General features: G+C 45.4%; 1 protein-coding gene across 3 annotated transcripts in view; it reads left to right on the forward strand.

Moving 5' to 3' along the window:
- Nucleotides 1–14,141, forward strand: part of LOC106581175 (membrane-associated phosphatidylinositol transfer protein 3) — a 129,554-nt gene that overhangs the window by 20,856 nt on the left and 94,557 nt on the right. The window lies entirely within an intron of this gene.

The following is a 14,141-nucleotide window of genomic DNA, read 5'->3' on the forward strand; positions in this document are numbered from 1 at the left end:
CTCATTAGCAAGACAACGCGGGAAGAACCGTCTTGAATGTCGAATCCATCCTTGCACAGCTGCGGCGTGGACTTGGTCACAGGCGTACTCCATGGCCTGAATGAGGGGTACCTGAGCCTGGGGCTGGAGATCGTAAACCTTCCACCGCCATGCAGAGAAAAACTCTTCCATAGGGTTTAGAAACGGAGAGTATGGTGGAAGGTATAGTACTGTCAACTGTGGATGGTGTTGAAACCAGTTCTGGACCAAAGCAGAGCAGTGGAATGACACATTGTCCCAGATGACAGTGTATTGCATCTGGTGCATTTCATTACCTGCTGTGACGATGTGGTGCAATCGGTCCAAAAATGCGAGAATGTGAGGTGTGTTGTAAGGGCCCATTTTGGCATGACGGAGGAGAACCCCATGCTGTGAAATGGCAGCGCAAAGGGTGATGTTACCCCCACGTTGCCCTGGGACATTGATTATAGCCCTGTGGCCAATGATATTTCTGCCTCTCCTTCTTGCTTTTGTGAGGTTGAACCCTGCCTCATCAATATATATCAATTCATGCAGGATTTCCTCAGCATCCATCTGCAAAACTCCCTGAAATACAGTGAAAGACAAGATTGTGTAGTTCAGGATAGGTCTAGTATACAGTCAATGTAAAAAAGTAATGTGTGCAGTATGCAACATCACAGTGCTAAATTGAACAATACAAACCTCCTCATACTCATGCCGCAGCCGTTTGACCCTCTCTGAATTCCGCTCAGAAAGCACTCGATAAAGTTGTTTCATTTGAACCTGATGTATTTTCAGGATGCGTGCCAGTGTTGACTGAGAGTCCTGATGGACATTATTGAAAATGGCATGGTCACCGATAATGTTGGCTTGTAGTTCTCTGAGCCTGATAGCATTATTAGCCAAAACCATGTTTATTATCTCTCTCGCTCTTGTTCTTGCGTGAATATGGGCCCCCTTCCTCCTTGTCGTTCCCGACCCTCAATCCTATGTAGAGAATAATACATGTAACTTACTGTACAATGTCACAGGAAGGGGTATCACAAGTGCTGATATGGTGCATACAATAAGCGGCTGATTACTGTAACTGTAGACAGATCTTCTTCTACCTGTTTTCCTGTCGAAAAGTCCTTATGACAGATGCCACTGTATATCTGGTAAGATTTGGCTGAACTCTTCAGTCCAGCCTCCCTCAGCGTCAATCCGTGGTTCACAACATGGTCCACTAGTGTTGCACGAATGTCATTTGATAAGTTTGGTCCTCTTCTTCTTTGTGCACGTTCTCCTCCTGCTTCAGGTCTTCCTCGACCTCTGGCTCGGCCTCTGCCTCTTCCTCTACCTCCTTCTCCGTGTACTCCTCCTCTCACCCTCACTCTTCTTCTGACTCCTTCCATTTTGGTTGAAGGCAGGTGAACCTACCTGCTGCATTTTTATAGTGCTTAAACCTGATTGGTGTGTCTACAATTTAGCAATCATGTGTTTGTGCACCTGATGACTGTGTTTAACAGATTGGCTCATAGGTGTGGTAATTTGACAGTCAGTGCTTTGGAATTGCAAGGAAGTGACATCATGATATACTTCTGTGTCTGATGTATACAAGTGTGTTTAGTGTTTTGCAAATCACTGTGTGTAATGTTTTGCAAATAGTGTGAAGCTGACAATGTGCTTACAGTTGTGCAAATCTAGCCTTGTGTTTTGCTCCTTGAGTGTAAGGTTTTGCTAACTGTGGGAAAAGTTACATTTGAGTGTTTAAGCAATCGTAAAAAACTGTAATGGCCTGCTTATTTATACTGACTTTTCACATGTGTGTCTGTGAAGGCCTATGTGTGTGCAAGGGTGTGTGTGTGTCTGGGGGTGTCTGTCTGGTTGTTTGTGCGAGTGTGTGTTTATGTGTGTGTGTCTCTGTGTGTGTGTCTGTGTTGTGTGTGTGTGTCTCTGTGTGTGTGTGTGTGTGTGTGTGTCTCTGTGTTTGCGTGTGTGCGTGTGTGTGTGTGTCTCTGTGTGTGTGTGTCTGTATGTGTGTGTGTCTCTGTGTGTGTCTCTGTGTGTGTCTGTGTGTGTGTCTGTGCTGTGTGTGTGTCTGTGCTGTGTGTGTGTGTCTCTGTGTGTGTGTGTGTGTGTTTGTGTGTGTTATCACCTAAGCGGTGTGAATTCACACTGTGTAATTAAACAAAATTCACAGACAAACTATGAACAAATCTGACTGGAGTATACAGCTTGTATACATACACACATACCCGTTTATACACACTCACACATCTCCACACATATTTCGTTGTCATGTTTGAGACGTGCTGTGCATCTCTTATCACTGTGCTGTGTCACAGAGCAGAGCTGGCTGAGAAATATATTCCATCTGACTGGCAGAGTCACCAAGGTAAAGATAGCATGGCTTATAAAGTGTAACAGATTTACCCTGGCATCCCCATATCTCTCCCGCCACTATTTCTCACTGCAGCATGAAATACCCATGCTTAGAGAGACGCTTAATTACTGCAAAACATGGAGAGTAAACAGTGGGAAGAGGGAAGAGGGTGGCTCCATTTGGAAAATGGCACCAGATAAAATGGACCAATATGTATTTTGAAGCAATTTTCTCTCTCATCATTATGGGGGGTATTTTTTCAGTGACCCAGTATGTATTATTGTCTCCATGGGAAGTATGATAGTTTTTGAACAAAGCTCCACTCACAATGCATTATTGAAATGTGTTGTGTCCCTTCCCCTCTGCAACAGAATGAGTATGATGTTATTGTAGCTGCAGAATGAACTGGCAACACTCATTTACCTGCATGTTTCCACATCAATCTTTCATGAGACACATTTCTCATTCATATGTAATTAGGGGTTTCTGGCACACCACACAACAGGGGATTTAAATGAAAAGTCCAGATGTTTGCGCCCGCTGTCAGCTGAATTGGGGAAAGTGCCAGCCAGTTGTTCTCCGAGGCTTTTCATCTCTAGATGTCATTATAGTCTTTTGATTGGTCTGTGCTTTGCAGCATTGCGGCTCACCAATCGCGCCTCATCCGGTAGTCTTTGATTGATGCATAATATTGGAATAACTTTGTGGCCACCAGCCTGGTGTTTTTGAAGCATTAAAGTGTGACAGGAAAAACCTTTCAAGCTTAGATGAAAGCTTCCCTATCTCAATCAATGAAAAAAATGAAACCTCTTACGCGGAAATTTTTTTTTTGAACCATATTTTATGTTCATAACAGCGTTATCAGTGTAGTATATTCATGAAAATATCAAGAGGGAGAGTAATTGTTAAAAAAATCTCTGGTGACCTGGAGAATGTAGATGTAATGTCCTGCAGAGAAGCCCTCTTGGGGATGGGATCTTTAAAAAAGAAACCAGAGCAATCTAATAAAATGGTGGTAAAATGTCCTGGCTATTAAAGGGATGGGCTTGCTCTTAACAGGCGGGATGGATGGCTCTAAAAGTTATATTCTTTGGAGCATGTCATTTGGTATTGTTCAGGTACTTCTAAATGTCAGGACAACTTGTTTTCTCCTGACATAGTATTACTTTTAGGGAGAGGGAGAGAGAGAGAGAAATGAAGAGGGAGGAAGGGAGTAAGAGACAGGCAGAGAGAAAGAGGAAACAGAGAGAGCGAAAGAGGAGAGAAATGGGGGAAGAGAACGTTTGAGAGTGAAATGAATAGGGAGAGAGGGAGTGAGTGAATAAGGGACACAGCGAGAGAGAGAGAGAGGATAGAGAGAAATGGGGGAAGAGAACATTTGAGAGTGAAATTAAGAGGGAGAGAGGGAGTGAGTGAATAAGGGACACAGCGAGAGAGAGAGAGAGAGAGAGAGAGAGAGAGAGAGAGAGAGAGAGGATAGAGAGAAATGGGGGAAGAGAACATTTGAGAGTGGAATTAAGAGGGAGAGAGGGAGTGAGTGAATAAGGGATGCAGCGAGAGAGAGAGGATAGAGAGAAATGGGGGAAGGGAATGTTTGAGAGTGAAATGAAGAGGGAGTGAGTGAGTAAGAGAGAGAGAGTGGGAGTGTACTGGATTATACCACCCAAGCCATCACGATGAGCTCCTGGATGATTAATGCCGTCACCCACATCATAAAGCTCCAGGCCAGTAAAACCATGAGATTGTGTTAAACTGTCAGAAATATCTTCTCTGATATGCTAAAGAGATAACCCATTGGTTATGTCCAAAATGGCACCCTATTCACTATATAGTGCACTACTTTTGACCAGGGCTCATATGGATCTGGTCAAAAGTAGTGCACTATGTAGGGAATTAGGATGTCATTTGGGACACAGCTGTGAACTCACTGAAGAGGCTGGCTGGCCGACTCTTCGGGAGGTGTTTGGCTGCTCCTTAGAGGCTGTGTGTTCATCTGGCTTTCATATCATTCTTTCCATTCTACCCAGTGGTAAATTAAAGCAAGTGGGCTCCACCAAGGTCCTGTAGGAATATTCATGATAGCCTCTAGAAAACAGAAACAAATCATACTCTGTTTGTATAGCATGGCTGTGTCTGTGTCACGGTTGTCGTCGGTGAATGAGGACCAAAACGCAGCAGGTACGTGAATGCTCATCTTGATTTTTAATTATCTTCAAAAATGAACATACAAAATAACAAAAACGAAAAAACGAACAACTAACAAACAGTCTGTCAAAGCAAAGCTCAACACAGAACAATCACCCACCAATCACACACACAAACACACCCTAATATATAGGACTCTCAATCAAAGGCAGATAGACAACACCTGCCTTCAACTGAGAGTCCCAACCCCAATTAACCAAACATAGAAACACACACACTAGACTAACCATAGAATACAAACACATAGACCATCCACCAAAAACCCGGAAATACTAAATCAAACACCCTTTACACAAACACACCACCCCGAACCACATAAAACAAATACCCTCTGCCACGTCCTGACCAAACTACAAAACAATTAACCTTATACTGGCCAGGACGTGACAGTCTGCCACTGTTTTGACTTAACGTGCTGTTCATACTCACTAGGTCTCACCTCATCCCTTTAATGTACCTAAAGGAATCAACAAAGGCTCTGTGCTTGGCTCTCAGCTTTATGAAGATGGATTGGAGTAATAGACTTCGCTCTGATCAATAGAGAGATGCACCTTTTCCACCCTTTGCACACCAGACAACTTATATCTCCATACAACCCCCCCCCTTTTACCAATGACTCTGTATATTTCACAAGCTATGAAAATCTCCCATCATTCTGAGTGAGTGCTCTCCATTCCAGGGGGATGGGTTATCTTGGCAAAGGAGAAACGCTGACTAGCATGGGTCAAGAGACAACAAACAATTAACCAGTGGCATGGTGTCTGCTGGCTGTGTTTAAATTTCAAGTCATCTGTCAACATGAAGAGAGTCGCACACTCCATATATAAACTCCCAGTAATTTATTGGGTATTTACCAATGTTTTGGCATCTCTGTGGCTTCTTCAAAACGTCTTCAAAACATTTCTAAAAACTTGTTTTTGCCTTGTCATTATTGGGTATTGTGTGTAGATTGATGAGGATTTCAAAAAAATGTCATCCATTTTAGAATAAGGCGGTAACGTAACAAAATTTGGAAAAAGTCAAAGGGTCTGAATACTTTCTGAAGGCACTGTATAAGCTGGAAGCAGAAGCCTAAGAGTTGTTGTCCATTAGTTTACTCCAGTCAGAGGAGGGATGGTAATGCAGGGGAACATAATAAATGAACATATATTAAAAACAATATATGCTGTATGTACTGTATTTACAAAAAAATATATGGGGGATTGGAAATGATGCAGATAATTACATTGATGGAAGCCACAATCTATCTGAATCTATCTACCCCCTAAAAAAACACACGAAATAAATAACCATTATCATACGCTGTAGCTAGGCTGCAGTGGGTATTTTTGTGCTGTCCTGTTTGCAACCATGATTTTTTTATGTAATTTAAAAAAAATTGAACCTTTATTTAACTAGGCAACTTTAACTTTACAATGACGGCCTACACTGGCCAAATCTGGGCCAATTGTGAGCCACCCTATGGGTCTCCCAATCACGGCCGGTTGTGATACAGCCTGGATTCGAACCAGGGTGTCTGTAGTGACGCCTCTAGCACTGAGATGTAGTGCCTTAGACCGCTACGCTACACGGGAGCCATCGGGATGATGTTGGGATGATGTTGTTGACATAGTGATCATTGTCATCCAGAGTTTACATCCGTTCTGACTATATACCTCCTGCTCTACACTATCAATGTCTTCCTTTTCTTCTCTCCCTAACTCTCCGTGCTGTCTGGTTGAAGGACATTCCTGCATCCCTCCCACTCTCTTCTTTCTCATCTAGGGCTGTCAGTTGTAGGGTAATCTCATCCTTCATTCATTCCTTCCCTGAATCAGATGTTGCTTTATTTTGGCTTTCCTTCTGGTCCTCTTGGTGCTGGGCTAGGGCAGTGGAGGCTTGTATTTAGTCTGTGTTATCTGGTTCTGGCTGCTTGTATATTTGATCTGTTTGCATAGCTGAAATCTCCTTTCCTCTGCTCGGAGCACCAGGCTTTCTGTTGTGTTCTTCTCTCTACTTTAAACATGTTTCCACCTCACTGGCGTTGTGTTCTTCTCTCTACTTTAAACATGTTTCACACCTCACAGTCATTGTGTTCTTCTCTCTACTTTAAACATGTTTCCACCTCACAGGCGTTGTGTTCTTCTCTCTACTTTATACATGTTTCACACCTCACAGGCGTTGTGTTCTTCTCTCTACTTTAAACATGTTTCCACCTCACAGGCGTTGTGTTCTTCTCTCTACTTTAAACATGTTTCACACCTCACAGGCGTTGTGTTCTTCTCTCTACTTTATACATGTTTCACACCTCACAGGCGTTGTGTTCTTCTCTCTACTTTAAACATGTTTCCACCTCACAGGCGTTGTGTTCTTCTCTCTACTTTAAACATGTTTCCACCTCACAGGCGTTGTGTTCTTCTCTCTACTTTAACCTCTATGGGCTAGGTGGGACGCTCAACAGCCAGTGTAATCCCGTGGCGCGTTATTCAAATACCTTAGAAATGCAAAACCTTCAATTTTTCAAAAATATGACTATTTTACACCATTTTAAAGATAAGACTCTCGTTAATCTAACCACACTGTCCGATTTCAAAAAGGCTTTACAACGAAAGCAAAACATTAGATTATGTCAGCAGAGTACCCAGCCAGAAATAATCAGACACCCATTTTTCAAGCTAGCATATAATGTCACATAAACCCAAACCACAGCTAAATGTAGCACTAACCTTTGATGATCTTCATCAGATGACAACCCTAGGACATTATGTTATACAATACATGCATGTTTTGTTCAATCAAGTTCATATTTATATCAAAAACCAGCTTTTTACATTAGCATGTGACTAGCATGTGACTAGCATTCCCACCGAACACTGCCGGTGAATTTACTAAATTACTCACGATAAACGTTCACAAAAAGCATAACAATTATTTTAAGAATTATAGATACAGAACTCCTCTATGCACTCGATATGTGAAAGCACATTTTGCAATATTCTCAGTAGATAGCCCGGCATCACAGGGCTAGCTATTTAGACACCCAGCAAGTTTAGCACTCATCAAAGTCAGATTTACTATAAGAAAAATGTTATTACCTTTGCTGTCTTCATCAGAATGCACTCCCAGGACTTCTACTTCAATAACAAATGTTGGTTTGGTTCAAAATAATCCATCGTTATATCCAAACAGCGGCATTTTGTTCGTGCGTTCAAGACACTATCCGAAAGGGTAAATAAGGGTGGCGAGCATGGCGCAATTCGTGACCAAAAAATTCTAAATATTCCATTACCGTACTTCGAAGCATGTCAACCGCTGTTTAAAATCAATTTTTTATGCCATTTTTCTCATAAAAAAGCGATAATATTCCGACCGGGAATCTGCGTTTAGGTAAACAGACAAAAGAAAAGAAAGCATTCGGTCGACTCGGGCACGCGCCTAAGCCCATAGTACTCTGAGCGGCCACTTGCCAAAAGCGGTAAAGTGTTTCAGCCAGAGCCTGCCTCGATATCGTTCAGCTTTTTCCCGGGCTCTGAGAGCCTATGGGAGCCGTAGGAAGTGTCACGTTATTGCAAAGATCCTCAGTCTTCAATAAAAATAGCCAAGATGAAACACTACTTCTCAGACAGGCCACTTCCTGCATGAAATCTTCTCAGGTTTTGGCCTGCCATATGAGTTCTGTTATACTCACAGACACCATTCAAACAGTTTTAGAAACTTTAGGGTGTTTTCTATCCAAAGCCAATAATTATATGCATATTCTAGTTACTGGGCAGGAGTAGTACCCAGATTAAATCGGGTACGTTTTTTATCCGGCTGTGTCAATACTGCCCCCTAGCCCTAACAGGTTAACTCTTTGGGATAGGGGGCGGTATTTTCATGTCCAGATGAAAAGCGTGCCCAAAGTAAACTGCCTGCTACTCAGGCCCAGAAGCTAGGATATGCATATTATATTATTAGTAGATTTGGATAGAAAACACTCTGAAGTTTCTAAAACTGGTTGAAAAATGTCTGTGAGTATAACAGAACTGATTTGGCTGGCGAATCCCCAAGCACAATCCATCCAGGGATTTTTTTGTTGTTGAGGTCAATCTATTTTCCATTGGCTTTCTATGGCAAGCCCGTTTTAATAGAAATATGCTTGCAGTTCCTATAGCTTCCACTAGATGTCAACAGTCTTTAGAAATTGGTTGATGTTTTTCTTTTGAGAAATTAAGAAGTAGCCATTTCCTTTCTGGGTGTATAGCCAAGTGGACTGTTTTGTTTGAGGCGTGTGACCTGAAGATTGCTCCACTTTCATTTTATCTGCTATTGAACGCAGTTTATTCCGTCTTAAATTTTATCGATTATTTACGTTTTAAAATACCTAAAGTTGGATTAGGAAAGTTGTTTGAAATGTTTGGACAAAGTTTACAGGTAACTTATTAGATATTTTGTAGTCATGTTGTGCGAGTTGGAACCGGTGTTTTTCTGAATCAAACGCGCCAAATAAATTGACATTTTGGAGATATAACGATGGAATTAATCGAACAAAAGGACCATTTGTGATGTTTATGGGACATATTGGAGTGCCAACAGAAGAAGCTCTTCAAAGGTAAGGCATGAATTATATCGTTAATTCTGAGTTTTGTGTCGCGCCCGGCGGGTTGAAATATGATTGTCATGTGTTTGTTTGATGGGGTGCTGTCCTCAGATAATCGCATGGTTTGCTTTCACCGTAAAGTATTTTTGAAATCTGACACGGTGGCTGGATTAACAAGAAGTTAAGCTTTAATTTGGTTTATTGCACTTGTGATTGTATGAAAGTTAAATATTTCAAATATTTTTTTATTTATTTTGCGCTCTGCAATTTCACCGGATGTTGTCAAATTGATCCCGCTAATGGGATTTGATCCATAAGATGTTTCCACCTCACAGTCGTTGTTCTTCTCTCTACTTTAAACATGTTTCCACCTCACAAGCATTGTGTTCTTCCGTTGTCGCTGTAAGCTGCTCTCATCAGCGCTGCTCTCTGGGAAATGACTCTTCCTGTCTTAACTCTGGCCTTTCTCAACTCCTACAGGGTGTTGTTGGGATCTGGATGCTGAAATCTGTGTGTGTGTTGTCTGCATCTACACATGTTAATGTACAGTATTTTCATACCTATGTAAATTTGTTTGAAATGCATCTACACATTTTTGTGTATTTCCGTGTGTGTGTTGACAGAGACAGACAGAGAAGGAAGATAAAGGGCTGAAGAGACAGACAGTGACCAGTAGGCCTCTCAGTGTGATCGTAGTGGACAGGCCTGGCAGAACAGTGTCACAGACACTCTGAGATGCCAGGCATGTGTGAGTGTGTGTGAGAGAGCGAGAGAGAGAGCAGTGTATTGGACATGGTGTGTCACTCTGTCTCTATGAGCCAGCCCATGAAGGACTACCATCTGACCATGGTACTGCAGCAGGCCAGAGTGACGATCACAGCAGACAACCACTCTGACCATGGTACTGTGACTGCAGCAGCCCAGAGCGACCGTCACAGCAGACAACCACTCTGACCATGGTACTGTGACTGCAGCAGCCCAGAGCGACCGTCACAGCAGACAACCACTCTGACCATGGTACTGTGACTGCAGCAGCCCAGAGCGACCGTCACAGCAGACAACCACTCTGACCATGGTACTGTGACTGCAGCAGCCCAGAGCGACCGTCACAGCAGACAACCACTCTGACCATGGTACTGTGACTGCAGCAGCCCAGAGCGACCGTCACAGCAGACAACCACTCTGACCATGGTACTGTGACTGCAGCAGCCCAGAGCGACCGTCACAGCAGACAACCACTCTGACCATGGTACTGTGACTGCAGCAGCCCAGAGCGACCGTCACAGCAGACAACCACTCTGACCATGGTACTGTGACTGCAGCAGCCCAGAGCGACCGTCACAGCAGACAACCACTCTGACCATGGTACTGTGACTGCAGCAGCCCAGAGCGACCGTCACAGCAGACAACCACTCTGACCATGGTACTGTGACTGCAGCAGCCCAGAGCGACCGTCACAGCAGACAACCACTCTGACCATGGTACTGTGACTGCAGCAGCCCAGAGCGACCGTCACAGCAGACAACCACTCTGACCATGGTACTGTGACTGCAGCAGCCCAGAGCGACCGTCACAGCAGACAACCACTCTGACCATGGTACTGTGACTGCAGCAGCCCAGAGCGACCGTCACAGCAGACAACCACTCTGACCATGGCTCATGCTCATCATTAGCACATCACGCTGTCAGTTCAACTGGCTCTGATGACGGTCCAATGGGAGTCTGTTAATCCTCTGATTGGTAGTTACATGCCGTGTGTCACTGATGTAGCCTCTTTCCACACCTGCTGTGTCTGGGTTTGGCTAAACTAGGCGAAATGTAGCAAAGGACAGAAATAAACTGTATGGAAATGCCTGTATTGACAGAATCAAATATGGAATTTTTGTGGCAACCATTCATCTAACCCCGCTCTCTGTGTATCTGTGTCCCAGTAGATTCTGTGTGTATATGTCCCAGTGTCCCTGTGTCTATTCCTGTGTGTGTCTAGATTTCCCCTCCTGCTCTTTGTTAACCAACCAAATAATCGGTTCAGTTCTCAGCATCAACTATGTGATTAGTTTCTATGTGATTGGGTTCTATGATAATATAATGGTGGATGGCAGGTCGCCATTAACCGAAAGATAATGTAATGGTGCGTCAGTATCCCGAAAGGTCGCTGGTTCACCTAGTCGAGCAAACTAGGTGAAAAGTCTTTCAATGTGCCCTTAACCAAGACACTTAACCCCAAATGCTCTTGTAAAATACTCTGGATGAGAGTGTCTGCTAAATGACTAAAATGTAAATGTAAATCTTCCTCCCTGTGTGTCTGTGTCCCCCAGCAGACAGATTGTAACCCTCCTCCCTGTGTGTCCCAGCAGACAGATTGTAACCCTCCTCCCTGTGTGTCTGTGTGTCCCAGCAGACAGATTGTAACCCTCCTCCCTGTGTCCCCCAGCAGACAGATTGTAACCCTCCTCCCTGTGTGTCTGTGTGTCCCAGCAGACAGATTGTAACCCTCCTCCCTGTGTCCCCCAGCAGACAGATTGTAACCCTCCTCCCTGTGTCCCCCAGTAGACAGATTGTAACCCTCCTCCCTGTGTGTCTCAACAGACAGATTGTAACCCTCCTCCCTGTGTGTCTCAACAGACAGATTGTAACCCTCCTCCCTGTGTGTCCCAGCAGACAGATTGTAACCCTCCTCCCTGTGTGTCCCAGCAGACAGATTGTAACCCTCCTCCCTGTGTGTTCCAGCAGACAGATTCTAACCCTCCTCCCTGTGTGTCCCGGCAGACAGATTGTAACCCTCCTCCCTGTGTGTCCTGGCCTCAGACAGATTGTAACCCTCCGCCCTGTGTCTGTGTCTCAGACAGATTGTAACCCTCCTCCCTGTGTGTCTCAACAGACAGATTGTAACCCTCCTCCCTGTGTGTCCCGGCAGACAGATTGTAACCCTCCTCCCTGTGTGTCCCAGCCTCAGACAGATTGTAACCCTCCTCCCTGTGTGTCCCGGCAGACAGATTGTAACCCTCCTCCCTGTGTGTCCCAGCCTCAGACAGATTGTAACCCTCCTCCCTGTGTGTCCCAGCCTCAGACAGATTGTAACCCTCCTCCCTGTGTGTCCCAGCCTCAGACAGATTGTAACCCTCCTCCCTGTGTGTCCCAGCAGACAGATTGTAACCCTCCTCCGTGTGTGTCCCAGCAGACAGATTGTAACCCTCCTCCGTGTGTGTCCCAGCAGACAGATTGTAACCCTCCTCCCTGTGTGTCCCAGCAGACAGATTGTAACCCTCCTCCCTGTGTGTCCCAGCAGACAGATTGTAACCCTCCTCCCTGTGTGTCCCGGCCTCAGACAGATTGTAACCCTCCTCCCTGTGTCTGTGTCTCAGACAGATTGTAACCCTCCTCCCTGTGTGTCTCAACAGACAGATTGTAACCCTCCTCCCTGTGTGTCCCAGCAGACAGATTGTAACCCTCCTCCCTGTGTGTCCCAGCAGAAAGATTGTAACCCTCCTCCCTGTGTGTCCCAGCAGACAGATTGTAACCCTCCTCCCTGTGTGTCTCAGCAAACAGATTGTAACCCTCCTCCCTGTGTGTCCCAGCAGACAGATTGTAACCCTCCTCCCTGTGTGTCTCAACAGACAGATTGTAACCCTCCTCCCTGTGTGTCCCAGCAGAAAGATTGTAACCCTCCTCCCTGTGTGTCCCAGCAGACAGATTGTAACCCTCCTCCCTGTGTGTCTCAGCAGACAGATTGTAACCCTCCTCCCTGTGTGTCCCAGCAGAAAGATTGTAACCCTCCTCCCTGTGTGTCCCAGCAGACAGATTGTAACCCTCCTCCCTGTGTGTCTCAGACAGATTGTAACCCTCCTCCCTGTGTGTCCCAGCAGACAGATTGTAACCCTCCTCCCTGTGTGTCTGTGTCTCAGACAGATTGTAACCCTCCTCGCTGTGTGTCCCAGCAGAAAGATTGTAACCCTCCTCCCTGTGTGTCCCAGCAGACAGATTGTAACCCTCCTCCCTGTGTGTCCCAGCAGACAGATTGTAACCCTCCTCCCTGTGTGTCCCAGCAGACAGATTGTAACCCTCCTCCCTGTGTGTCTCAGACAGATTGTAACCCTCCTCCCTGTGTGTCTCAACAGACAGATTGTAACCCTCCTCCCTGTGTGTCCCAGCAGACAGATTGTAACCCTCCTCCCTGTGTGTCCCAGCAGACAGATTGTAACCCTCCTCCCTGTGTGTCCCAGCAGACAGATTGTAACCCTCCTCCCTGTGTGTCCCAGCAGACAGATTGTAACCCTCCTCCCTGTGTGTCTCAACAGACAGATTGTAACCCTCCTCCCTGTGTGTCCCAGCAGACAGATTGTAACCCTCCTCCCTGTGTGTCCCAGCAGACAGATTGTAACCCTCCTCCCTGTGTGTCCCAGCAGACAGATTGTAACCCTCCTCCCTGTGTGTCTCAACAGACAGATTGTAACCCTCCTCCCTGTGTGTCCCAGCAGACAGATTGTAACCCTCCTCCCTGTGTGTCCCAGCAGACAGATTGTAACCCTCCTCCCTGTGTGTCCCAGCAGACAGATTGTAACCCTCCTCCCTGTGTGTCTCAACAGACAGATTGTAACCCTCCTCCCTGTGTGTCCCAGCAGACAGATTGTAACCCTCCTCCCTGTGTGTCCCAGCAGACAGATTGTAACCCTCCTCCCTGTGTGTCCCAGCAGACAGATTGTAACCCTCCTCCCTGTGTGTCTCAACAGACAGATTGTAACCCTCCTCCCTGTGTGTCCCAGCAGACAGATTGTAACCCTCCTCCCTGTGTGTCCCAGCAGACAGATTGTAACCCTCCTCCCTGTGTGTCTCAGCAGACAGATTGTAACCCTCCTCCCTGTGTGTCTCAACAGACAGATTGTAACCCTCCTCCCTGTGTGTCCCAGCAGACAGATTGTAACCCTCCTCCCTGTGTGTCTCAACAGACAGATTGTAACCCTCCTCCCTGTGTGTCTCAGACAGATTGTAACCCTACTCCCTGTGTGTCTCAAC

The sequence above is a fragment of the Salmo salar genome, chromosome 20 (assembly GCF_965601325.2).
Source record: "Salmo salar chromosome 20, fSalSal1, whole genome shotgun sequence".
In the NCBI taxonomy this organism is placed as follows: Eukaryota; Metazoa; Chordata; class Actinopteri; order Salmoniformes; family Salmonidae; genus Salmo; species Salmo salar.